The sequence below is a fragment of the Heloderma suspectum genome, chromosome 2 (genome assembly GCF_057233095.1).
Source record: "Heloderma suspectum isolate Gila_16-S chromosome 2, 16-S_ref, whole genome shotgun sequence".
Classification (NCBI taxonomy): domain Eukaryota; kingdom Metazoa; phylum Chordata; class Lepidosauria; order Squamata; family Helodermatidae; genus Heloderma; species Heloderma suspectum.
In genome coordinates, this window is record NC_139459.1 from 85,849,981 (window position 1) to 85,875,932 (window position 25,952).

The 25,952-nt window shown below is 43.4% G+C and overlaps 1 protein-coding gene across 5 annotated transcripts in view; it reads left to right on the forward strand.

Annotated features, from left to right (window-relative positions):
* Positions 1 to 25,952, forward strand: part of NFIL3 (nuclear factor, interleukin 3 regulated) — a 103,319-nt gene that overhangs the window by 65,588 nt on the left and 11,779 nt on the right. Inside the window, exon 1 of one of the 5 annotated variants that reach the window (XM_084834029.1) lies at positions 16,032 to 16,442. The exons of 3 other annotated variants lie outside the window; for them this stretch is intronic. The gene's annotated coding sequence lies outside the window, so the exon portion shown is untranslated. Of the gene's footprint in view, positions 1 to 16,031; positions 16,443 to 17,946; positions 18,305 to 25,952 lie in introns of those variants that run through there. One more of the 5 variants, XM_084834031.1, reaches the window with a different exon arrangement.

Consider the following 25,952-nt stretch of genomic DNA (forward strand, 5'->3'; position numbering starts at 1 on the left):
CGGGTATTTGAACCCAGATCTCTCCAATCCTAGTCCAACACTCTAACCGCTACTCCACACAGTGCAGCCACCTCTGTCCATGATGTACCAACATGGGCAGAATGTGGAGAGCTAGTGAGTGAAGCTCCTCACCCATGGAGGTAATTGTTGAGCATATTGGCCTACCGTTTAGCAGGTGATTGATAACTTTTGATCCCCTCCAGCTCTATGACAGTGTCCTTGCTGGCCTGGCTTTGAGCCACCCAGTGCCTGAGAACTGATGTGTAGCCCTAAGCATATTACTGTACAGTATTGTTTGTTCTGACCCTCTGAATGTCATAGATGTTCTCAGAAGAGGAACCCTTGAATTCTGTCTTCCATTGCTGTGCTGTTTAGGAGGCTTGGGGATGATGGCATAAAAGGGACCAGGCTTATGACTTATACCAGTCTTCCCCGAATTGGTGCCTTTCAGATGTGTTGGACTGCAATTCCCATCAGCATGAGGAAGGCTGACGTAGGGTGAAATCCTATGCATGTTTGGACAGAAAAAAGCCCTACAGCTCCCAGCATTCCCCTGCCAGCATGTAGGACTTCTTCTGTCTGAACATGCACAGGATTGCATATTCTGCCCAAGTAGAAGAAATAGTCAGTCCGACTCCATACCTATCTGCTTCCCTAGTGTACCAGGCACAATTTGGAGAATTCGCAAAAGAACAAATGCATTTTGTTAGTGTACTTGAAACAATTTGGTCCTGACAAAAGCCTTTTGATAATGATGACATAAGGCAATTTAAATTAAGTTCCTGACTTTGTGGACCTCTGGAGGAAAACTGATAGGTGCTGATGAACATCTGGTTCAAAATGACTCATCTATTAGAGATGATGTGCTTAAATGTGATGTGTCCTCTGGCAAGCAGCACATGAAAATGAAGGGGAACTAAAGTGTCAAAGGGAAAATTACACACCCAGGGGTCTTTAATGAAGCATAACATATGTAGGTGTTTATATGCAAATGCTAGAAGCCTCAGTGCCAAGATGAGTGACTTAGGGCACAATCCTATGTGGATAGTCTGCCGCCTCCAAACTCAGAGGCGACTGACTATCCAGTGCAGGGTGGGCAGAGTGCGGAGGGAATCTTCTTCTCTGCACTCCAGCCCCCTACATTTGTGGCTAGATGGTCAATTTCAGCTGTCTAGCCTGGGTGGCTCGGAGCGGGTGAGGGGGAGGCTGGATGCTGCATAGGAAGCATCATACCAGTGCTTCCACCACCCCCTCCCCTCCCCACCCCCAGGAACGCCCACTTTTTGGCCACTCCATGCTGCTCTTATGAGCATGGAGCCGGGGATGACCCGTGCGCCCTACAAGGTGGCAAAGGAAGGGATGAGGAGGCATTTTTCTGAGAACTGACCTTGGAGCGCTGGCTCTGAGCTTGGTTTCCAGAAAATGAAAAATCCTATGGTCATCTAGCTACTGTCTCGTGGCCATAGGATTGTGCCCTTAAAGTTCCTGGAACTAAAAAAGGTATAGTGGATTTAAATCTATTGGAAACATGGTTATCAATGGGATATTATAATTCCTGGACATGAACTCTATAGACAAGTAGGGGTCACAATGCATCATATGTAAAAGGGTGGGGGGAAGGCATACAATTGGATCCAGATGTAGAGAAACTTAGAGGGGACATAAGTCAGTTATAACTAAATTAAGTCTCATGTTTTTTAATATGTCTGCTTTGAGGATGGCTAAGTCTGGATCCAAGTCATTGATTACAAAAAGTTTGAAATCTTACAAGAAATACATGTAACCATAGAAGGTGCAAACCCACACACAGTTGAGCACAAGTAAGCCTGCAGTGAACCTAAGTATGGCTAATGCAATTGGATTGTGACCAGAATTCTTGTGAGTATAAAGTTCAAGCAAACAAGCAACATCATATTAGGAACTGCTATCAACCATTTGAGCAAAATTCATATTGTGATCTTGAGGTGCAGACAGAAACCAGGAAGACAGCAAAAGAAGAAAATGTAACAATAGAGGGTAAATCCAGCTGTACTTGAATTGACTTGATAAATTTGGTCATGACAATGATACATATTTTAAAGTACATTAAATGATAGTGACTGTTCAGTTTTTTATGGAAATGGCAAGAGGAGAGGAGCATAGGCATTTATCAGACACACATCTTCTGGTGCCACTTGGAAACAGTGCTCACAGTCCTACCAAATATAATGAACAGGTGAGGGGAAATTTTCCCCCAAAGTCATATTTGATTTCAGAAGCCAATCTCTCAAAAATTAGTGACTCAGTTAAAAAGAAGCTGCAGGATGTGGTTAAGAGGGTCCAATTTCTTCAGGAAACTTGGGTGTGGTTTTTGTAAAGAAGTGATAATAGATTATCAAACAAAATCTACCACAGATTAGGGCAAAACATTAAGGAGGCTATACATGACAAGAATATTTGTTTTTAAAAGTGGAAGTTTTGCTCAGATTTGGAAAAGAGAACAAACTCTTTCATAAATATACAGGATGGAATTTGAAAAGCAGATTGCTAATGATACAAACAAGTAAATTTTTCTTTCTTTCAGTCAGAAGCAGCAGTTCAGCCAAAGACTCAATGGTACAGTTAGATAACCAATTTGCCATACGAGCATTGAAAGAAGACAGGGAAATTATTAGAGAGAAGCTAAACATGTTACATCAGTCTTTTACTGTGGAAGATGTTGGAGGAATACTCAAATGGAAACATTTGTTTCTGGTGATTCATGAGGAACTGTGTGAAATCAGAGCTGAATAAGAACTACGTTTTAGAATGAAGTCACCTGTTAACAGGTAACAAGCATCTCGTGCTGAATGGCATTCTCTAAGAGTTCATAAAGAACTCAAATATGAAGTTCCAGAATTACAAATTAAAATATGAAACATCACTGAAATCAGTGCCTTCTTACCAAAAGTGGTCAATGTAACACTGTCACAAAGTACAAATGTAACATGTATTGTTGGTAAGAATTCATTGTATTTCACTGGGGTATATTCCATAATAATCTGTGTATGCTAACTGTCAGTATAACGTGACTAGCTATGTATGCTATAAGCTAGTTTGAAGTCCAAAAAGTCAAGATGCACAGATGTGTGTTTAAGATAAAAGAACTAGAGCTATTATTAGGGTTAGATGGTAGAACTAAGAGTAGAGGTATGACCAGGTCCAAAACTTAGGATGATGTCATCAACATAAGGATGAGGTCATCAACAAACATAATTATAAAAAGCAAGGGTTTGATCTGATATCTCAGAGAGATCCTGGGAGAAGGAGAAGCCTATGAAACACAGATGCTGAAGAAGCAGAAGGAGATCAGTTCTATGAGGATCTGCAGCAACTACTGGATAGTACACCAAACAAAGATGTTATTTTCATTACAGGAGACTGGAATGCTAAGGTGTGTAGTCAAATGACACCTGGAATTACAGGCAAGCATGGTCTGGGAGAACAAAATGAAGCAGGACATAGGCTGATAGAATTTTGCCAAGACAACTCACTGTGCATAACAAACACTCTCTTCCAACAACCTAAGAGACGACTTTATACATGGACTTCACCAAACAGTCGACACCGAAATCAGATTGACTACATCCTTTGTAGCCAAAGGTGGCGGACATCTATGCAGTTGGTAAAAACAAGACCTGGAGCTGATTGTAGTTTAGATCACGAACTTCTTATTGCACAATTTAGAATCAGACTGAAGAGAATAGGGAAGACCCACAGATCAGTTAGATATGAGCTCACTAATATTCCTCATGTATATGCAGTGGAGGTGAAGAATAGATTTAAGGGACTAGATTTAGTAGATAGGGTCCAGGAAGAACTATGGACAGAAGTTCACAACATTGTTCAGGAGACGGCAACAAAAAACGTCCCAAAGAAAAAGAAAATGAAGAAGGCAAGATGGCTGTCTGCTGAGACACTGGAAGCAGCCCAAGACAGAAGGAAAGCAAAAGGCAACAGTGCTAGGGGGAGATATGCCCACTTAAATGCAAAATTCCAGAGGTTTGCCAGAAGAGATAAGGAATTATTTTTAAACAAGCAATGCACGGAAGCGGAAGAAGATAATAGAATAGGAAGGACAAGAAACCTCTTCCAGAAAATTAGAAACATGGGAGGTAAATTCCAGGCAAAAATGGATATGATCAAAAACAAAGATGGCAAGGACCTAACAGAAGCAGAAGAGATCAAGAAAAGATGGCAAGAATATATGGAAGATCTGTGTAGGAAGGATAATAATATTGGGGATAGATTTGACGGTGTGGTCAGTGAGCTAGAGCCAGACATCCTGAAGAGTGAGGTTGAATGGGCCTTAAGAAGCATTGCTAATAACAAGGCAGCAGGAGATGACGGTATACCAGCTGAACTGTTTAAAATCTTGCAAGAGGATGCTGTCAAGGTGATGCATGCCATATGCCAGCAAATTTGGAAAACACAAGAATGGCCACCAGATTGGAAAAGATCAACTTCTATCCCCATACCAAAAAAGGGAAGCACCAAAGAATGTTCAAACTATCGAACGGTGGCACTTATTTCACATGCCAGTAAGGTAATGCTCAAGATCTTGCAAGGTAGACTCCAGCAATTCATGGAACGAGAATTGCCAGGTGTACAAGCTGGGTTTAGAAAAGGCAGAGGAACTAGAGACCAAATTGCCAATATCCGCTGGATAATGGAGAAAGCCAGGGAGTTTCAGAAAAACATCTATTTCTGTTTTATTGACTATTCTAAAGCCTTTGACTGTGTGGATCATAACAAATTGTGGCAAGTTCTTGGTGGTATGGGGATACCAAGTCATCTTGTCTGCCTCCTGAGGAATCTGTATAATGACCAAGAAGCAATGGTAAGAACAGACCACGGAACAATAGACTGGTTTAAGATTGGGAAAGAAGTACGGCAGGGTTGTATACTCTCTCCCTACCTATTCAACCTGTATGCAGAACACATCATGCGACGTGCTGGGCTTGATGAAGCCAAGGCTGGAGTTAAAAGCGCTGGAAGAAACATCAACAATCTCAGATATGCAGATGATACCACTTTGATGGCTGAAAGCGAGGAGGAGCTGAGGAACCCTCTGACGAAGGTGAAAGAAGAAAGTGCAAAAGCTGGGTTGCAGTTAAACCTCAAAAAAAAACCAAGATTATGGCAACCACTCCAGCTTGATTGAGAACTGACAAATAGAGGGAGAAAACGTGGAGGCAGTGACAGACTTTGTCTTTCTAGGCGCAAAGATGACTGCAGATGCTGACTGCAGCCAGGAAATCAGAAGACGTTTACTTCTTGGGAGGAGAGCAATGACAAATCTTGATAAAATAGTGAAGAGCAGAGACATCACACTGACAACAAAGGTCCACATAGTTAAAGCAATGGTATTCCCCGTAGTAACCTATGGCTGTGAGAGCTGGACCATAAGGAAGGCTGAGCGAAGGAAGATAGATGCTTTTGAACTGTGGTGCTGGAGGAAAATTCTGAGAGTGCCTTAGACTGCAAGAAGATCAAACCAGTCCATCCTCCAGGAAATAAAGCCAGACTGCTCACTTGAGGGAATGATCTTAAAGGCAAAACTGAAGTACTTTGGCCACATCATGAGAAGACAAGATACCCTGGAGAAGATGCTGATGCTAGAGAAAGTGGAGGGCAAAAGGAAGAGGGGCCGACCAAGGGCAAGATGGATGGATGATATTCTGGAGGTGATGGACTCGACCTTGGGGGAGCTGGGGGTGGCAATGGCCGACAGGAAGCTCTGGCGTGGGCTGGTCCATGAAGTCACGAATAGTCGGAAGCGACTGACCGAATAAACAACAAAAAGCCAACCATTACTATGGTGCAGTGGTGAGAGTGTTGGACTGGGAGCTGGGAGATCTGGGTTCTAGTCCCCACTTGGCCATGGAAGCTCACTGGGTGGCTTTGGGCCAGTCACAGACTCTCAGCCAAACCTACCTTACAGGGTTGTTGTTGTGAGGATAAAATGGAGTGGAGGAGGATTATGTATGCCACCTTGGGTTCCTTGCAGGAGGAAAAAAGGTGGGATACAAATGCAATTAAATAAATAAATAAATAAATAAATAAATAAAATCTTAATGATGACTGCTTTGTTGGTTGAGAGGAATAGAACTTTAATTTTACTAAGACAGATGCTAGCCAGTATTTCTATTATGTTCTAATCATCCTAATTGCATTGTATGTAGTAATGTGTTCTGCTTGTTTTATCATTTCAAAGTTTTGTTATTCTTTAATATTGTTTGAGCAATAAATATATACTTTGTGGTACCACTTTGTGTTATTTGGCTTGAATGGTGTTTCAGGGACCACAACCAATATAAATTAATTCTTGAAGCCCAGAACACTCAGCTGGGATTCATACATCTGTTGCTGAGTGGGGTCTGCTCTTGGGCAGGTGAGTCACAGACACACCTGTTCAGGGAAGAGAAACAAGCTAGTAGGATGAAGTGGGAATGGGTCTCCTGTCTCAAGACCACAGTCTTGTGGTCCCTGGGAGTGTGTCCCAGGGGTCACCGGATTTGACAGATCTGCCTCTCTGCCTGTGGAGAGGGAGATGTGTGGGCAGAGAAGAAGGCCTGCCCTTGCAGCCCCCACTCCTTCATTGCAGGCATGGAAACCTTCCCTGCCCTTGTTGCTCCAAATACCTGAACAGCAGTACTGGCAAGTGCATATGCTGGTTTATTTATTGATTTATTACATTTATATCCCACCTTTTTTCCTCAGTAAGGAACCCAAGGCGGTGTACATAATTCTCCTCCTCTCCATTTTATACTCACAACAACAACCCTGTGAGGTAGGTTGGGCCGAGAGTCTGTGACTGGCCCAAAATCACACAGGGCCGATCTACACTTACGGGTTTTTTCGCTTCCAATGAGATTTCACCGCCTGTCTTTCACACTATGCAGTACCCGCCTCAAATTGGAACTGGGATTTCCCGCTTCCGTGCTCCCGCATTCAATACCCTGATATCCCAGTATTTCCCCTTAATGTGCTCTGATTTTCTGCCTTTGCTACCATATCTGGTTGTAGTCCCCTCCCTTGCCTGTACATATATGGTGGTGTTTGTATTTTCCTCCTGTCCCATTATAGCTCTCGATGGCTCCATGTTGTCTTCTGGCTACTGATCACATAGCTTCCTCAGCACTCAATGTTTCCTCAGCAACAAGCAAAGGGCCGGATGTTCACGCACTTGTCTGATCTTGGAAGCTGAGCCAGGTCGCCCCAGTCAGTAGTTGGATGGGCGACTGCAGGGGGTTGTTCTATCCCTTCAAATGAGACTAAGATTTACCCCCTTTGGCTTTTTTTTTTTTTTTTAATTAAGGCTTTATCTTCGAAGAATCATGCCTTCTCCGCATTTTTTTTTCCTAATTCAGGCATGATCTTCAAAGATTCGAATCTTTGAAGATCATACCTGAGTTAGAGAAAAAAAAAATCACGGAGAAGCCATGATTCTTCGAAGATAATGCCTTAATTAAAAAAAAAGCCCAAGGGGGTAAATCTTAGTCTCATTTGAAGGGATAGAACAACCCCCTGCTCAATTCAGGAAGCCTGATTCCCAGGCAGTCACCCATCCAGCTACTGACTGGGGCCGACCCTGCTCAGCTTCCGAGATCAGACAAGCACACGCACATCCAGCCCTTTGCTTGTTGCTGAGGAAACAGGCAGTGCTGAGGAACCTATGCGATCAGTAGCCGGAAGACAACATGGGACCGTCGAGAGCTGTGAGCGTGGTGGGTGTGGAATCAGCAGAAACAGGAAGAGTTTCTGATCCTCCAATGAGAGCCTCCATCTTTAAGATCAGGAAAACAACACAGCGCTCGAGTGTGAACCGAGCTCGCGCATTCGATGAAGCACCGCAACGGGGAAAATGGGTGAGTGTGAATAATCACGTTTTAATGCAAGGGCATTTAACCCGACAGGACACTGAATTCATTGCGTAGATTGGCCCCCAGTGAGCTTCCCTGGCTGAGTGGGGACTAGAACCCACATCTCCCGACTCCTGGTCCAACACTCTAGCTACTACACCACACTGGTGGTGGATCAGGGGAGACTTTGAGTTTTCTGGATCCAAAACCCTCCCATTCTTCTGACATCCACCTCCTGAACAGGGGGTGGAGAAAGTACATTACTTTATTTCCCCTCATGAGCTCAGCCTGGCTTTGGATTTGGTGATTCCTCCACCTTGAGTTCTCATCTCCCCCACTACTTTTGGGTTGCTCTGCAGCACTGCCCATGAATAATTCCACAATTTCATATCTTAGTTCTTTATGAACTCTCAGCTGAATGCCATCTGGCACCAGACACTTGTCAACGTGTCAATTAATTCTAGACCTTTTTTCCTCCTTTTGTCAGCTCTCTATTTAACACAGTTCCTTATGCACCACCAGAAACAAATGTTTCAGTTTGGTCTAATCCAAACATGAAGTTCTTATGTTCACAGAAGACTGGGAAATTGTATGTTGTGATGGGGAGACCTAAAGGTGGACAAGTGGTCTCATCTGAAACCTTTCCACACTTGTGGCTCCAGAACGGAAGGGATCGAGAGTGTGTTTTCTTCCCATCCTTCCTGTTCCATTTTTTAAAAAGCAATTGAATGAGTTTTCTTCCATTGCAGCCAATGGCAGGCAGTGGTGTAGTGGTACATTCTGAAGTGCAGGTGCCTATCATGACAGTCCACATAGCCATGCCCCCAACGAGAGTCCCCAAATCCAAGCAACTGGATCGATCCATATCCACAGTTCTAACAGTGCTTATCTCCACCAGGAGCAGGTCTTTTATAAAATGTAATTGCCCCTTCTTGAGCAAACACCCCCAAATACTTTTCATTACAACAGAAAACAACATATTGTTACTGGGAAAATTCACTTCACTTCCAAAGTTCAATTAGACAGGCACCAACCCTCCTGGATTTTTGGCACCTACTTGTTCCAAGAAGCTTTCCTAGAATGGTGATCTTGTCTGGGTGTTAGTTATATGAAGCATGATGTCCTATGAAAGTTTGCCATATCCATTGTGTTACTTTAAATCAAATCGGAATGACTCATTTCTTGCCAGCTCAATTTGGATAATGTACCTCTGGATATGAATGCATGGTTTGGGGGGTGGGGTCAGTGGGAGAGTGGAGTTGCTTTGCCCACACCCTAGCTGTGAATGCAGCACCTGCCATACAGGTGCTGATATAGAAAAAGTTTTGAGGGGTGGAACTTGGCGGGGTGTGTGTGACTCGGAAACTTCACAATGAAGACTGAGCATGCTAAGTGGATGTCAAATGCTGATTGACTGTTATGGGGAGAGGCTGGAAACCTGAACAGAAGTACTCTGCAGTATAACATTTTATTGCAGGTCCTGCTTATTAATTCTAACATCCAAGCTGCCGGAGCATAGATTCATCCTGGCTGGTTAAGAATCAGGTTAATGCTGTGAAGATCAAACCAGGGGACATGTGCCTTGATGCGTCAGGGATGGTGCCTTCATGGCTAGCACTTGAAAGTATCCATGGGTGAGCCCTCAAGTGTTCTACAGGGCAATGTCCTGCTGGATTGTGTCCATAGCTTTCAGCTATGGACAACAAGTTTAAAAACTTGTTGTTTACGCCAACAAGTTTAAAAACCAGTCTCTGTGCTTTTCCTCCTGTAACTGACTTCTGAACAAATGTTATAAATGGTTTGTTCTTACAAATTATTGCTCCAATAGTGTTATTAGATAAATTGCTTTCCTTACTTTGGTGGTCAAGGATGACAGAAATCCAAACATTTTGGTGCAAATGCAAAAGCACCTAATTACCACAGTTTAGTACTGTAAACCTTTCTTCTTCATATGAATAATTATCGATAATCCCAAATAATTACTCACATGAATAAGACTTGTGTAGTTTACGTGGCTGGACTAAACAAAGTAAAAAAGCAAACATACAGCTTTAATGATCAGACACAATTAATTGCTACCATATTAAACTAGAGCAGCTTCCCTCAACCTGGTACCCTCCAAATATGTTGGACTACAACTCCCATCATCAACAGCCAGCATGACCAATGGGAATCAGGTTGAGGAAGGCTGAACTACAGATTCACTGATGGATGTGATATCAATCATACGATATTTGTTATCAGGCAGAAAAAAGAAGGCCTGATATGAATGCCGTCAAAGGCCTGAACAACTTTGAGAAATAGAGTTTTGGTTGAAGAATGCTCAACACTAAATCTCCAACCATTAATATGTGATCTAACTCTCTGCCTGTTTGTGCAAACAAAAAATAACATCCATCTCTGCAAGTGTAAAAACTTAACTGCAAGTCTGAATCAGTTTGATCAGTTTAGATGAGTCAACTAAAGCTAGAGTTGAATAATGGGTGAGGACCAGTTTTGATCAGTGGGGCTGCATGTTATTTATTTTTGAGACTACTTACTGCTGGTAATTCTATATTATTAGAATAAGGAATGAAAAAGAAAATATTAAACACCTTTTCCTTCTAACAATGAGGTAACTTTGCCTGCAAATTTAGCCATCATGACTAATAGCCATTGGTAGGCATGGTCATACAAGAATATGACATGGCTGGCTGGGGAATGCTGGGAGCTGTAGGGATTTCTTTCTGTCTAAACATGCATAGCATTGCAACCTAAATCAATCTAAGATAGCAATCATCCCGACACCTGTGGCAGTGAATTCCATCAAATTATTATCCATTGTGTGAAAAACACAGTGTTTCTTTTTCCTATTTTTGTTTCTTTCTCTTGTTGCAAATCAATTTTATCGGATGACTCCAATCATGAGGGAGGGAGAAAAAATTTCTCTATCCACTTCTTCACATCAGGTTTAATTGTATGAATCTCTTTCGTGTCAACCTTTCATCACCTTTTTGTTAATCTAAGAAACCCCAATCATTGCAGCCTCTTTTTTTCCTCGTAGGGATGGTGTTCAACCTTTTATTATTTTGGTTGCCCTTTTCTGCACCTCTTCCAGCTCTAAAATATCCTTTTTGACATGGGGCAGGCTGGAACTGTACACAATATTCCAAGAGTGACAGTGCCATAATTTTGTATAAGGGCATTGCCATCCTGAAATTTTTCTTTTTAATCCCTTTCCTAATAATCCCCAATATTTAAGTCTCCTTTTCCACAGCTGCTACACACTGGGTTGATATTTTCATTAAGTTATCCACCACAAACCCATTGCCAATTCATACCCCATCAATGTATATTCTATTTATTAACTTGTTTATTCCATTGATATTCCTTTTCCTCCAAGGAGGTCATAGTGCTTGCCTCATTATTTCCTTACAACAATCCTGTGAGGTAGGCTAGTGTGTGCGTGTGTGCATGCATGTGTGTGTGAGAGAGAGAGACTGCCACAAGGTCATCCAGTGAACTTCATGGCTGAGTTAGGATTTTTGTCCCAAAATGTATCCCTTTACATTAGCCTTCCCTAACCTGGTGTCCTATAGTTTTTGACTACAGCTCTTAGCAACTCCAGCCAGTGTGGCCAAGGGCCAGGGATGATGTGAATTCTAGTACAAAACATCTGGAGGGCATCGAGTTGGGGCAGCTGCTTAACACTTACTTCAAACTTCTTTCTCATTTTGCTGTCCATGCACCTACTCTGGAGAGATCATTTTGGAGCTCTTTGCAGTGCTGTTGGGTTTTCACCATCTTGAATAATTTGCATCATCATCAAACTTGGGCTCTATGCTGCCCACCCCAACTCCAAAAGCACCAGTCCCAACACAGTGAGAACTATCCATTTATTTATTTTTATCAAATTTGGGCACCTTGCTGCCCATCCCAACTCCAAAAGCACCAGTCCCAACACAGGGAGAGCTATCCATTTATTCCTACTCTCAGAATCCTGTTTTTTTAACCAGTTACTAATAGATAAAGGACCCATGGATGGCTAAGCTTACTCAGGAGTCTTTCACTGAGTGTAAGTGTGATCTATCCATCCCCTCCCTCCCTCCCTCCCTTTATACAGGGTTGAATCTAACATCACACTGGCAGAAGGGAGTTCAAGCTGCCTATCTACCTGTCGTGTGGGTTGGGAACCCTCCTGAATGGACTGGGTTGTGGCATGGAGAGTTGAGGGGAAGGGGAGATTCCCCCCAAATTGTGCAGAGACACTTTCCATGGTAGAACTCCTACACATGGAAGATGCCTCTGTCCAATTTTGGGGGATCTCTCCTTCCCTTCAGCCCCCACCCCCAAGCCCTAACCATTCAGGAAGTTCCTAACCCTCAGCAGAGGTAAGGGTGAAGAAATCACCCTCTGTGAACTCCCTTCTGAAGATGCTTTTGGGGGACTTCTGGGGGCTGCCAGGGGAAGAGGAAGACACCTTCTGTGAGCTCCGTTCCAACCAGTGTGCCATTACATACAATTGGTGATGTCTTCTAGATTACCTTATCCACACATTTGCTGAACTCCAAAAAGCTGGTGAGGCAGGACTTCGCTTTGCAGATATATGCTGATTGAATTAATTAATTAATTAACTGGATCTGTTAATAGGCAGATGAGTAATCAAATAACATCTTTATTTTATTTTATTTTAATGTGATAAGAGCCCTAATACTTTTTATTTTGGGGGGGGGGGGTTGGACTTGATGGCCTTGTAGGCCCCTTCCAACCCTACTATTCTATGATTCTATGATTCTAAGGATTTCTTCCTTACAAGAAATCTGGAGAAATACCTTATTTTGTCATGGTAATCTCACTATCAACTTGTTCAGGCAATACATGAATTACAAAGTGGGGAATTGGTTTAAATAAATGATTTAATTCCATCTTTTTTTCTCCTTGAAAATTTTAAATCACCAATTAATTGTCTTTATTTAAATCTGTTCACTCTGCTGATTGGAGAAGGCATCTGTGCAGTGCAGTCTCATACAGTGCAGCAAAGTTATGGATTGCAAATTTTATTTTTGCTTTAATTCTTTAAATATTTTGCATTCCAGTATCACTATGGGTTTTTGCTGTTTGTTTGTTTGTTTGTGTTATGTAGGACTTTGTATCTCTGTTTTCTGGAACTGAAAGTTATCAGGTTTTTTTACTCTTGCTTGTAATGCAAATGTTATGAATTAACCTTAAATTGGCTGCTGCAGAGTAAATACTGTAATGGCTGTTAAGTGACCATCTTTCGAACTTGATTGCTTGCTGATGATCCATGGTTGTTCTCAATGGGCACAAATCTCTGCAAAATATTTCTTCAGCAACCTATTAAGTTCAGTGGCTAGGACACACCCTGCTGGCTGGGATGGGCTGTAGAGAAGTAGTGGGAAGAAGATGCAATGTAGCAAGCAAGGGAGAAAGGCATCTGAGTTTTGGGTGGAGTTTTGTGTGCCAAGTGAATGCTGATTGCTTTTTGGTGTGAGGGCAAGAGCTGCTGCTTTGCAAATTAGTCCTGTCCGTCTGGGTGCTCCTCCATATGCATATTTTGTGAATAAATTGATATCACAAAACATCTGTACATCCCTAGTGCTTTCTTATCCAAAAGGGAATGGGTTACACTGATGGAAGTTTCCAGAGTGGTAGCCGCGTTAATTTAGTGCAGGAAAAACAACAAATAGTCTTGTGCCACCTTAAAGACTAACAGATATATTCTGGCATAAGCTTATATGGACTATTGTTCACTTCATCAAATGCATGTCGCAAGGAAGTGGAGAGCTCATAACAATACACACAAGTTTTCCTTTTCATTCTGTGCAGTGATTGTGCAATATCTGGTGTTTCTTCACACTGAGCAGCTCCAGTAAACATTGCCTCATTGGTCTCAGTTACAATGTAACCATCAATTTATTTTGGCTTGCTCTTAGTAAATGTACATTAGAGTACAAATAGGAAGTATGCAGTTGGCTCAACCAGTGTTGCAGCTGCAAGCAGCTGCTTTGTTTAATGCTTTTAACAACTCTTAGAACTGGACAATGAATGCAATTTCTAGCCTTCCTGTATTGTAATGATAGTAATCATTTATATTAGTTAACCTGAGAACCCCTTAAGCAGAAGTCATTGGACGAGGTTGTTAGCTTAGGTCATTTTTTTAATACCCCAGACGTCTGAAACATAAAGTAATACATGAAGTTATCTGGTTAGGTTTTAAGATATTGTGGTGCCTGTAGAAAAACTAAAGGGCATCAGGAAATGATTTGTGTATTTACTTCTGTTTAAAAGCAATTTTGCCACCACCCCACCCTATCCCTCCACACACACATGATTTCTGCTTGACAGTATTGTACTGTTTGACCTGGTAAATATTTGCAAAATGTATTGCATTTCATAATTTTGCTGAAGAAAGTCAAAAATAAAGATTGTGTGGTGTGTCTGTGTGTGGTGTATGGAATCAATGTGTTTGTATGGAATTTCAAGAGTATGAGAGGGATTAGGACATTTCATGTATCATTTTGCATCATTTTGTTGTTTTCTGTTTCTGCTATGCAGCCTCTTTTCTGACTTTCTGTAACTGAATTTAATTTTGGATCAGGAAGACACCACTCTATATCTGTTTTTTTTTTTAATATATGTACTGCCACAATAATATGTACCTGTTAAAAGCCAGTACAACTGTCAAATGATGCTGTGAAAGTGGAGTGAAGGGACAATCTTGCCAGTGAAGGAGCCCAGGTTCACTTACTAGAGGGCTAAGATTAAGGCTCTTAACCCACCCACTGATGTGAGTAAGACTGCTAGGGACAGGTATGGAGTGCTAGCAGAACATTTTTGCCCACTTACTTTGCTAAGCTTAGGACAAGAACAAATGTTTTTTCAACCCACAATCCTGCCTGAACCTTTTGCTCATTCTCAGAAGTCCTCCTCTGAGCCCACTGCTTTCTGAAGTTAGATGTGCTTGACCAGGCAATGGGACTTCTCAGCTGTGACACCCCATATGTGGAATCTGACATCCTTTTGGAATCTGACGTCCAGATCTGACGTCCTTTTGATGCCTGGCAGTTTCCAAGTTGTCCCTCGTCTTGACAGTAACGCCCTTCTTTTCAGTGAAGCACTCGTAAAGCATTCGGTCCTAAGGTAGCTAATTAGGTTTTCTCAAAAGGATCACTGTTCAAACTACTTACAGTCTTTACAGACACATGCTACAGAATACATCCAGCTTACATTTTAATCACATTTTATTTTTATTTATTTTTAAAAGACAACTTCGTGTCAGTTGAGAGGTTTAAGATAGTAGCCATAATAATAATAATAATAATAACAACAACAACAACAACAATAAATGGTTTTGATCAATTGATCCATTGCTTCTTGAGGCAAATTTTTCTTTCACGCAATGGCAAACCAACCCGATTCTCATCTCAGAATGACACACCCAGACTACACTGATCCATCCCCACACACCCCACATCTGCCCACTGCAAACTCATTTTGTGTACCTGGTGGTCTGGCGGTCTGGCGTGTGTATTTATGTGCGTGCGTAAGTTCTCTAAGCTTCGGGGCTCAGCGTAGAAGCAACGCAGCCATAGCAGGAGTTTTTAAATTGTTGTTGTTGTTATTATTATTTGCATTTGGGGTGGGGACGAGGCCAGAGCGCGCGCGAGCGACTGCCTCGCTGTGTTATTTTCGACCCTCGTTCCAACACCCTGCCCGTCTGTGATGTCAACTCGACAATATGACTACACATTGCCGAGCGTGTTTAACAGTCTGGAAGGCAGAGAGAGGTTGCGGGCAGCAAAGTCTCCACCTTCATTCTGGCCTCTCCGGCTCTCCATTGGGCAACTGCGTAAATGTCAGCAGCCTTCTCTTTCCTCCTCCCTCCCTCCCCGCCCGCCCGCCTGGTTATGCAATACCCAGCGCATACATCTACTGTACCACACGCACCGCTCCGACAGGGCGGGGAAAGTGTGAGGGGAGCGAGGGCGGGCTGGGAGAGAAGGACAGCAACGGGGAGGGGGAGGAAGGGGTTCAATTCAAGTCTGGTCCTGCCCTTGTCACTTCCCTCCTGGAGGCCTCCATTGGCTGCTCCCGGACAAGCGCCGAGCTCTGATTGGGGCCGAGCAACCGCCAGTCATCTGCAAAGGCTGGCATGAGGATTGTACGTTGTGAGGAGTGTACAGTATTGACCTACTAACACAGATCTCTCTCCGGCGGCGGCGGCGGCGGCATTAGCGGCAAAGCATTAGCAGCGACGGCAGAAGACGCACTCTCTGCTCCGCCTGGCTCATTCACTCACTCTCTCCTGCTCCTCGCCCTGGAACTGCTTCGGGCTCTTTCTGGGCGAAGGCGGCGGCGGCAGCAGCGCTCCCATTGACAAGGGGATCTTTCAGAGTGCCTGCCCTGCCTCCAGGCTGCCCAGCCCGGAGCCCTTTCCACCTCTCAGCCTGCGCCCCCCTCCAGAGTAATCAGCAGGCGAAGGAAGCGTGCGGATGCCCTAAGAATCTCCTGGGAAGGCATACGCAGCGTTGTCGCACTCCGCCGGAGGAGACAGCCGAGGTATACAACCTTCCGTGCTGGAGCTGTACGTTGTAATGCTTTCCTGCCGTGGACCCTTCTCCTTCTTCTCCCTGTTCCTTTTGGACATTTCTGTCTTCGCGTGTGTAGACCTTTTAAATAATAATAATAATAATAATAATAATAATTTTAAACCTAGCTAGATCTATATACGTGCCTGCCTTTAAAAAAAAACACATTTGTGTGCATCTTCCTCTATCCATCTAGTAACTTTTCTCACCCTTTGGCACGTCAGCGCTCGGGAGTCGGGACTCGCCACCTTACGGTGGTTGCTTTGATTGCAGCGCCCCTCGGCTCGGAGCGCGGGCTGCGACTGTGGCGGCGGCTGCTTCTGCTTGTTTGTTGGCTCTTTTTGGCTCCACATTGCTATTGCATAATGCGACTCCTTGTTTGAGGAAAATTGATGTCTTGAATGAGAAAAGCGACAGGGGGGAGGGCTTGATCCGGACACCGAGCATGCCCGCCAGGGCAAGAGAAGGACGCTTGTTGTTTGAGTCGGGGTGGTGGCAAAGGAAATGAATCGGAGCTGGGTTTTTTTGTTTTCATGGGGAGCGGGGTGGGATCTGCTGAAGACGTTCTTGGTGGTGGGGAAAGGATGAGAAAAATGTCAGTTTCCAAGTTGCATGCGTTTGAGAAGAGTTCTTTTAAACATACACGTCCCCGCGCCCCTTGCGAATGCCATAACAACCGGAGGGGGGGAGGTTGGTGGGGCTTGTTATTTCACATATTGCATAATCCGTCCGCTGTGAATTAATGGCAAGCGTTAAGCTGGGACGTGAGCGTGCAATGCTTTGATAATTTTTTTGGTGCAGAGTGAGGGAATTCTGCCACTACTTACACATCACACCCATTCTGGATATTTTATAGGGGGAAATGTTTTTGGGATTTTTTTTTTTAAGCCACATGATTGATTAACTATCGGCTCCTGCACGTAAGGAATTTTATTTTTAAAAATCCTTACATTGTGTTCCAGGATTCTACTTTTCAACAACTATAAAAAGAATGCACATCGTTTCATTCTCCCTGGGTTTTTTGTTTGTTTTGCTTTTATGTGTTTGGGTGTGTAGTTGCGTGTGTTTAATACTAGCCGATGCCGTTTGCTCCATATTGGCAACTGGATTTCAGGCAATGCGTTTCCTCATCGTTCCTGGAAATGTTGCATTATGTAACCACAGAATTTGCTGGCAGTCAGGCTAGGGAGGTAATTACGCGATTTTATAAATCTCGCCACAAAGAAACTAGCGCAATCTCGGCCTTAGAAACGTCAGGCTAACAGATTTCCAAAGTCGTTCCTCTTGCTCCCCCCTCCCGTCCGCCTCGCCCCTTCCAGAAAAGTAGATCGCTGTGTAAAGTAGGGAGGCAGCTCGGCTTGTTGAATGTGTGCCATGTCCCTTAAAATGAAAATTGCGCACGACTATATTTAGCCCTATCACATTTGAGCAATTGTAGCTTCATGGGCTATTTCTAGTCTTTTCTCCAGAGCTGTGCAAATAGACGTTCAAGGACACTTGGTTGCGTTCGGAACTCCACGCCTTCGGAGACGTTTTGATAAGGCTGGTATTTTTAGGAAGGCATTTCGCCCAGACATCAAGTGGTTTGGTAGGTTTGGCTTTCGTGTATGATCCCCCGTCCCCTCGCTCTCTGCAAAAGAAAAGAAAAGAAAGAAAGACCTTTTAGGAGATGGTTACGCATTTCGGGGAAAGTGCGTGTCCATCACCTTCTCGCCCCTGCAATTGTAGTGAAGAATGACAAAGTCAGGCTGACGCGGAGGATGACGGCGAGCAGTCTTCTGTATCCGTATATGTTATGGTCCGGGTAACATATTTTGAAAACCCTTCATCTAGGTCAGTATTACATTTTAAGTGGCCATAAATCTAACGTGTGATCGTGACATTTGTTGCTCGCACAGTCTCTCCCCCTCCACACTTGCCCTCACTTTTGCAACAATTTAACCCACCTGCCCCGGGAGACGGGGAGTGGGGATATGATCCAGAAAGCTGGTGTGTGTGTGTGCGCGCGCGGGCGCACGCACACGCACACACACACACACACACCGGATTCCAACGTCTGTTTATTTTCTATCGCTGAGCTCCGGGTGGCTCTTTTAGTGTGTGTGTGGGGGGGGGGGAGAGGTATTAATTACATTCAGAGAGCTCATTCCCAGATTTAAAATGCGATCATTCCGACCCCTTTGGAATCAGTCTCTCGGGTTGGTGCCTGAATGCGTGGGGCCTTGAGGGGGGGGGGGGTTCGGCCGGGCTGGGGTGAGTCTTCGGGGAGTCCAGGGAGAGTCGTCCTTTCCCGGGGCAACCGGGGCTTGCGGCCCCGCGGCGGAGGGCGACGCGGGTGGGAGGGCTGGAGCGCGAGCTGCCGGCCGCACGAGTCTGAGGAGGCTCGCAGAAGCCTGCGGCGCGGGTTGTTATGGCTGAGAGAGGAGCGCGCGCTGAAGGGGCTGGATGGCGCTGCCGCCGCCGCCGCGCTCCGCATTCCTTTGTTCTGCGGAGGGGGAGAGAGAGACGAGGCGGCGGCGGGGGCGGGGGGTGAGCCGGGGGTGGAGAAAGAGAGGGAGACGGCTGGCTTGAGCCGGGGAGGCGAGAGGAGTAAATAAGGCTGGCGAACAGTTGTTTTGTACCGACAGGGAGCGAGAGCAGAACAAGCTGGCCGGAGGGAGGGATGCGTCTCCAGTCACGTAGTGCGTGTACTCGCGCTGCTCTACACGGGCATGAGAGAGGAGGGAGGCTGGAGAGCCGCTCTTCTCCCTCGGCCCGCCCGCCCTCGCTCGCCCGCCCGCCCGCCTGCTCGCTCTGCGCCTTCTGGCTTGGGCATGGAGCCGTGTTAAGCCCGTCAGGCGGCTCCCGCGTTCCCCGCCGAGCCACCCAGAGGGGCCCTGCCCCTTTGGGCCTCGCTTTGGCAGCCTGGAATGCTGCCTCTCCTTTCAGCCCGACGGGCTGGCCAGGACTTCGCTCGGGCTTCAGTGCCGGCCGCTTGCGTGCCTTCACTTGTCGCGCTGCCAAGACCTGGTTGTTTGCTTTATATTTTTTAAATGGTCTTTAATGTAAACTGTGTGGGAAATGGAAGCCAAAAATACCCTGGACTATGTATAAAGGAGGGCTATTGGCTCCCACGTAGCACACAGTTGCTTCAAAGCAACATCCAGCCGGATTTGCTCACTCTACCCTCCTAGGCCCAAAGCTTTCGTCAGAGGTTCCATCTTCTTGAGATTTATTGGTTGGGGGCAGGGAGGTAATTCTTGTAAGGCAGCCTTCCCCAAGCTGGTGCCCTCCAGATGTTTTGGACCACAACTCCCAGCCTCCTGACCATTGGCCATGCTGATGGGAGTTGAAGTCTAAAACATCTGAAGGGCGCTAGATCAGGGAGGGGTGCTTTATGGGATGTTTACTTGAGGCAGAAAAGTTGCTATTCTGGTTAAAACAACACTGGCATGCTCTGAGGGTCATATCCATTGCCAGTTCCCACCAGCGAAGGGGTTTCGATTCTGCAGGTGCCATTTTCAGAACAGAAAAGGTTTACTGCTACCGCCAATAGTGTTGTTACTCTTGTCATTTCCAGGCCTTGTATATATGAGAGTGTTGTTGTTTTGCACAGTAGTTATGAATTAATTGGTACCCCACTGGTGTTAACTGCTGCCTGGAAAACAAACTTTACCATCCAGCAAGCAATTCCATGCATATTTATTCAGAAGTAAGTGGGACTTGCACTTCCATCCTATACATGTTTACTTAGAAGGTAGTCCCACAGTGTTCGGTGGGCCTTACTCCCAGGTAAGCGTGCATAGGATTGCAACCTTAATCCCATATGTAAGTCTCAAAGGACTAGAGCCTAAACTTGAGAGCAGTTATTAGCTGTGCTAGTAACAGCTGTGTTCTATGATTTAAAAATTGCCATATGCCACTGGTGGTGACAGAGAATAACTCCAGTGGCAAATGTTTGTACAGCCAACTCTAACTAATTATATCAGGTATTACTTCACAGGTAGTATTAGCTCTTGTATCTCCAAAGTAGCTATTACCACACAAGGAATCAGAAAATAACTACTTGGTGACAGTTTATTAGCTATATAAACTGAAAAATTCCACCCGTACTATATTTAGAATGTTTAGTTTAAGTACCCTTTAATGTTTTTCTTCTAGAACATTACAATGATTAGAATATTTTTGGGTTATCTTTCCCTCCATTGTCTGACTCTCCCTGCTATTGTTGTAGGAATTTCTAGCAGTTTTCATTGATTGTGAGTTCCCTGATTTCACTGAAAATCTGGCAGTGCTGATAACCTTGTAAAGAAGTTTAAGAAGTATTGACTTACTAAAATGCTTTGCCATTTATGTCTCTGGGCTGATCCACAGCCTACTGAACCTGAGTAGGCAGTTTCACTGCTGACTTCGTTGTGCTTGTGCCAACACATAGGCTGAACTTCTGAATCAGTCACCCAAATAATGACATTGAAACAAATTTTGATGTGTTGCTGTTAAAAAAGTATACCTTTTTTGTTAAGCCTTAAGGAATAATTTTTCCAACCTTTTTGGAATTATGAAAGAGAATGTGTGACTCTCAGTATCATGTGATTAAGGTCATCCTTGCCCTTAATCTCATGTTCTTTTTTAAAACGAGTACATGAAAATATTTTACGTACAAGTTCATGTAATCTGTGAATGTAACATTCCCATAGTTGGCAAACATATGCATCATATAAATATACTCAATCTGGAGCTGGAAATCCTGGTTTTAGTAGTTCATAATGTTTCATTGGCTCTTAGAAGAGCAACAAAGTAGCAAAGCAAGAGCATGAGTTTGGAAGATGGAGGTTTCCAGGGCAAGGATGACCGTATGTATGTGCCCCATAAACAGTTGGGTCAGAGACATGAACTGTGAAGATCTTCCACATCTTCTGGGACACTGTCCAACTCCATATTGGCTTGGGAGAGACATATGACTTCCTCTGACCCCTATTAAAGCTTCTTGAATGGTCTCAGAAGATAACAAAAGATGTTGGTCATTATACTTTTCAGGATGCTTGCATTGAAATTTTGGTCCCTTACATTGCCATGATTTCACATATGTTCTAATTTTCACTGGGCAAACTTAAGGATAACTTTTGAGAAAATGCTTTAAAAGTTTGTTCTAACTGTTGGTATCATAAATAAAAACAAAAGATTGGCAGCTGTCCAGTTTTATTTCCCTTGAAAGTTCATCACAAGGTGGCAAAATATTTTAGTGGCATAGCCATGCAGAAATGCAGGTTTGGCCCATTGCCTGCGATCTGGCTTTCTTAATGTTAATCTACTGAATTTATAACAAACCGTAAACATAGATTTCATATAAGGTAGTGTAGTGCCATAGTACTGAATTATCTTATTACCAAACTTCCACAGTTAAAATAATATAGGTTCCTTCATGATTATTTCTGGAAAGATCGTAGGAAGTCAGGATGGGCAGTGAGTTCCCAAAATGTGCTCACTTGGCAAATTATGTGCTGCCATTATCTTCACACTTAACACTATATGCCATGCTTGCAGAGCTGGTGATGATGATAAATGGCACTCTGCGTAGTGCATCAGATAATTAACAGAACAATCGTATGCATGTCTAAGTTCAATAGGACTTACTCCCAGGCAAGTGTGTGTAGAATTGCAGCCTGACTGGCTGTAGTTACTCTAGTGCACTGAATCATTTAGGGTGCAATCCTATGCATGTTTAGACAGAAAAAAGTCCTACAATTCCCAGCATGCCCCAGCCAGGCATGCTTTTTTCTGTTTAAACATGCATAGGATTGAGCTCTTAATAAACTTCTTCAGCCTTCCCCAATCTGGTGCCTCCATTGCTTATATACTGCAGGTACTATGCTACCTTCCTATTTTACTTCCATACTCATTCGGGAGAAAACAAGCTTCAGTACTGTTAAATACACCCTTATTTGTATACAGAAGCCTCAGACATTAGTTAGTTATCATGCGTAAGACATTTTCCTGCAGTTCAAGCACATGAGGAGCTTTAGGCACACTTGAGCACCTTTCCTTTGAACCCAGAACCACACAGAGGTTTAGTGGCAGCACTTAGATGGATCCCCTTTTCATATGTAGGACAATCCTTTCTATACAGAAAAGCTATTTGTTGGTTGCTGTTGCTTAGAGACTTCTGGTTTCTCATTTTATCATCAGAGCTACTTTCCTACTACTGGCAGTATTCCTGAGAAACTTAGAAGAACCAGATTAGCAGAATCTGTTGCTATTCTGAGTTCGTCTACCTTCCTGTCCACAGCTTTGGACTTTGGCCATTCAGTCTCAATCACATTTACTGTTCTACTTCTTTGGCTCAACACATCACTTTGCCTGATTGGGCATCTCAGTCTGTGCCACAGCATTGCATCTTGTTGTGACTTCTGATTAGCTGGCGTGATCCTGTTTGTATGCACCATGAGTTCACTGCCCTGCAAGGCTCCTCAGTCTCTTCATGCCAAAGTTGTGCAGTTCTAATTCATCCCCCTCCATTATTCCATAAGAGCAATGCAGTTCTTATTTTTGTCATAAATATATATTACTATTTTTCCTGAGTAATGGTTATAAACTCTGGCTCCAAGATTTAAATAATCAATATTATTTATAATCCTCCAGAATGCTCATTGTGCAAAGTGCTTTGCAATGTTTACTTCATTTCATTTCACAAACATCAGGTTATGTGTGTGTGTGTGTGTGTGAGAGAGAGAGAGAGAGAGAGAGAAACTTAAGTTGAGAAATAATTATTTGCCCAAGGCCACCCTCAGACAGAGAAACTGAGACAAAAAATGGATTCCAGATCTAAGACAACCCTCCATCCTCTTATCTTCTCTGGCGCTCAAGGAGATCCTTTCTACAATATCAATATGGGATATTGATAAATTAATGCCTACAATGAGGATGCCTTTCATTGGTCATTAATGTGTTACTAGGTTTCACAACAATTATTCTCGCCTTTCTGTTTTTAATCACCTTCTATTTTTAATCTTCATTATTCAAGGAACTGCTACCTAGTCCTTACACTTTCTAGTTTCCTGGATCTGGTCTTACAGTTTCAGAGTTCCATTGAAATTTATTTCTTTAAGGCAATCGTTTTAGAATTGTTAAAAAGCTTAGCTTGCCCATGAGCAATTTGAGCTTTCTCAGATTTCTTGCAGTTTATCTTCTCCTGTGAAGGAAAATAGTGTTAGTAATGCATGTATAATCTCTACAGGACATCAATCACGGTTGTGTACCTTTATCTTGAAACAAAACATACACCTTTAGCTTATTTTAAACAGGGCTTATTTTGCTAAAGGTTGTGCAAACTTCATTTATGTAATGACGTTCTTTTGTCCAGATGGCTGCCTTGTTACATTATTGTTCTGTTCTGCTGTTATTATAACATCACTGTGATGCAATAACCTGAACAATAAATGCTTTGTTTCAGGGTTATTGCATGCTGTTAAGCAACAAATCTGACTCACTGGCTTAACAGATTCTTCTAGATGACCTTGCTATGGTTGTGTGGTCTTTTGTGAGGGATACATCTTGCAGTCCTCAGGCAAAACCTCAAATGATTTTCAACCAATAATATATTCAATTTAAAGCTCACTTTGTAGAAACGTTTCAGTTGCAATACTTGCAACTTTACAGCAATGGTGGCAGGTTTGACAGCCAAAAGTAAGACACCAAAACAGTTAAATTACATTCAGCTTCTGATCAAACTTGTGGTATCAAAAAGCACTAGAAAACCTTTGTATTTTTTGTTTGTTGAGAAATTGCCACAAGTTATCAGCATTACTACAATGTCTGATATCTTTTTGCTTTTCTAAATTACATTTGTGTTGGTCTTTGCCCAGATTAGCATTACATTAATGTTTGGCATGAGTATTATGTAAGAGACCTTTACTCTAGAAGAGGTTACTTTTATAATACCTCACTGCTGGGAGTAGATTATTATGAAATACAGTGACAGTTATCCATTGCTGGAAAAGAGTGTGAAAGACTGACAGACAAATAATTGTTTAACTTTAAATGCACTTTGATATTTTTTAAAATGATAAACTCTGCTTTGAGATAATAGGATTTTTAACGTATTTTGTTCTGAAAGTTCATAGTGATTAAAAATCTTGCTTAATTAGGAGATTTTCAGTCTCTGTAGTCTGAAACTGCATGGGTGGGATCATTTGGGGAAACTTGGAGGTGGAACTATAGAATTGTCATTGTCTTCACATTCTTCTCCCACCATGGTCTGTGATCTTGTTTTCCAGGTTTTCAAGGTCTACCCTGAAAAAACTGATACAAGCCCCCAGAAGCATGACTAACAGGCATACATACATTTTTGTGTGATTCTTATAGGGATGTATTTCTTTTCTACACATGTTCTTGTGTAGTCCTTAAAACCAGAAAAAAAGTACAATATTTCCTATAGGAATGAAATTGGTTAGCCTAAGGGTGGCTTTTAATTTGGTATAATCAAGTTCATATCTCCTTGAATTTGGCGACTATGGAAAACAGCGGTAATTAGGAAAATCAGCCAAAAAGAATTTTCCATTCACAGAATAGCTTCCCTCTCACCCCTGTGCTGGTGTGTTTTTTCACTGTTAATGGCCAAAATGGATATCCAACAGCCGCCTTACATGACCTAATGAAATCAGTAGAACTTCTTGTGATAAGTAGTTCTCACAGGGAGGCCCCTTATAAACATAAGATGCACACATCCTATTACAGTTTTGCCATTTAGTATGACTGTAAATGTGTTAAAAGAAGGAGACCCCTTTCTTTCTTTCTTTCTTTCTTTCTTTCTTTCTTTCTTTCTTTCTTTATTGCATTTATACCCCACCTTTTTTCCTCTTGCAAGGAACCCAAGGCGGCTTACATTATCCTCCTCCTCTCCATTTTATCCTCACAACAACAACCCTGTGAGGTGGGTTGGGCTGAGAGTGTGTGACTGGCCCAAAGTCACCCAGTGAGCTTCCATGGCCGAGTGGGGACTAGAACCCGGATCTCCCAGCTCCTAGTCCAACACTCTTGCCACTGTAGTGTGATTGACTTCAGTGTGGCCATTTGAGTGTACACCAATTAACAGCGGATTCAGTCCATCAGGTCTGGCTTCAATACGCTAGGGATGGGGGAGAATTTCTCCCCGAAACTTCGGGGGGCCGAGTGCCAACGCATTCGGCCCCCCGAAATCGGCGGTGAAATTCTCCGCCCCCTGCCCCCCCCGGATGGGACTTACCTTTCACGAATGTCCCTCCCGGCGGCGGGTCCCGGCGGCGGTTCGTCGGGTCTTCGTCAGGGGCAGGGGCAGCAGCCAGTCTTTTGACCGGCTGCCGCCACCTCCATGACAAGTGCAGTAAAAAAAAACACAAAACCCCGTGATAGGCTACGTAACGATTAACGTAGCCTATCACGGCTAGATCTCCAAAGTCAGCCGTGATAGGCTACGTTAATCGTCACGTAGCCTATCATGGGTGACTTTGAAAAAAAAAAGCACGTA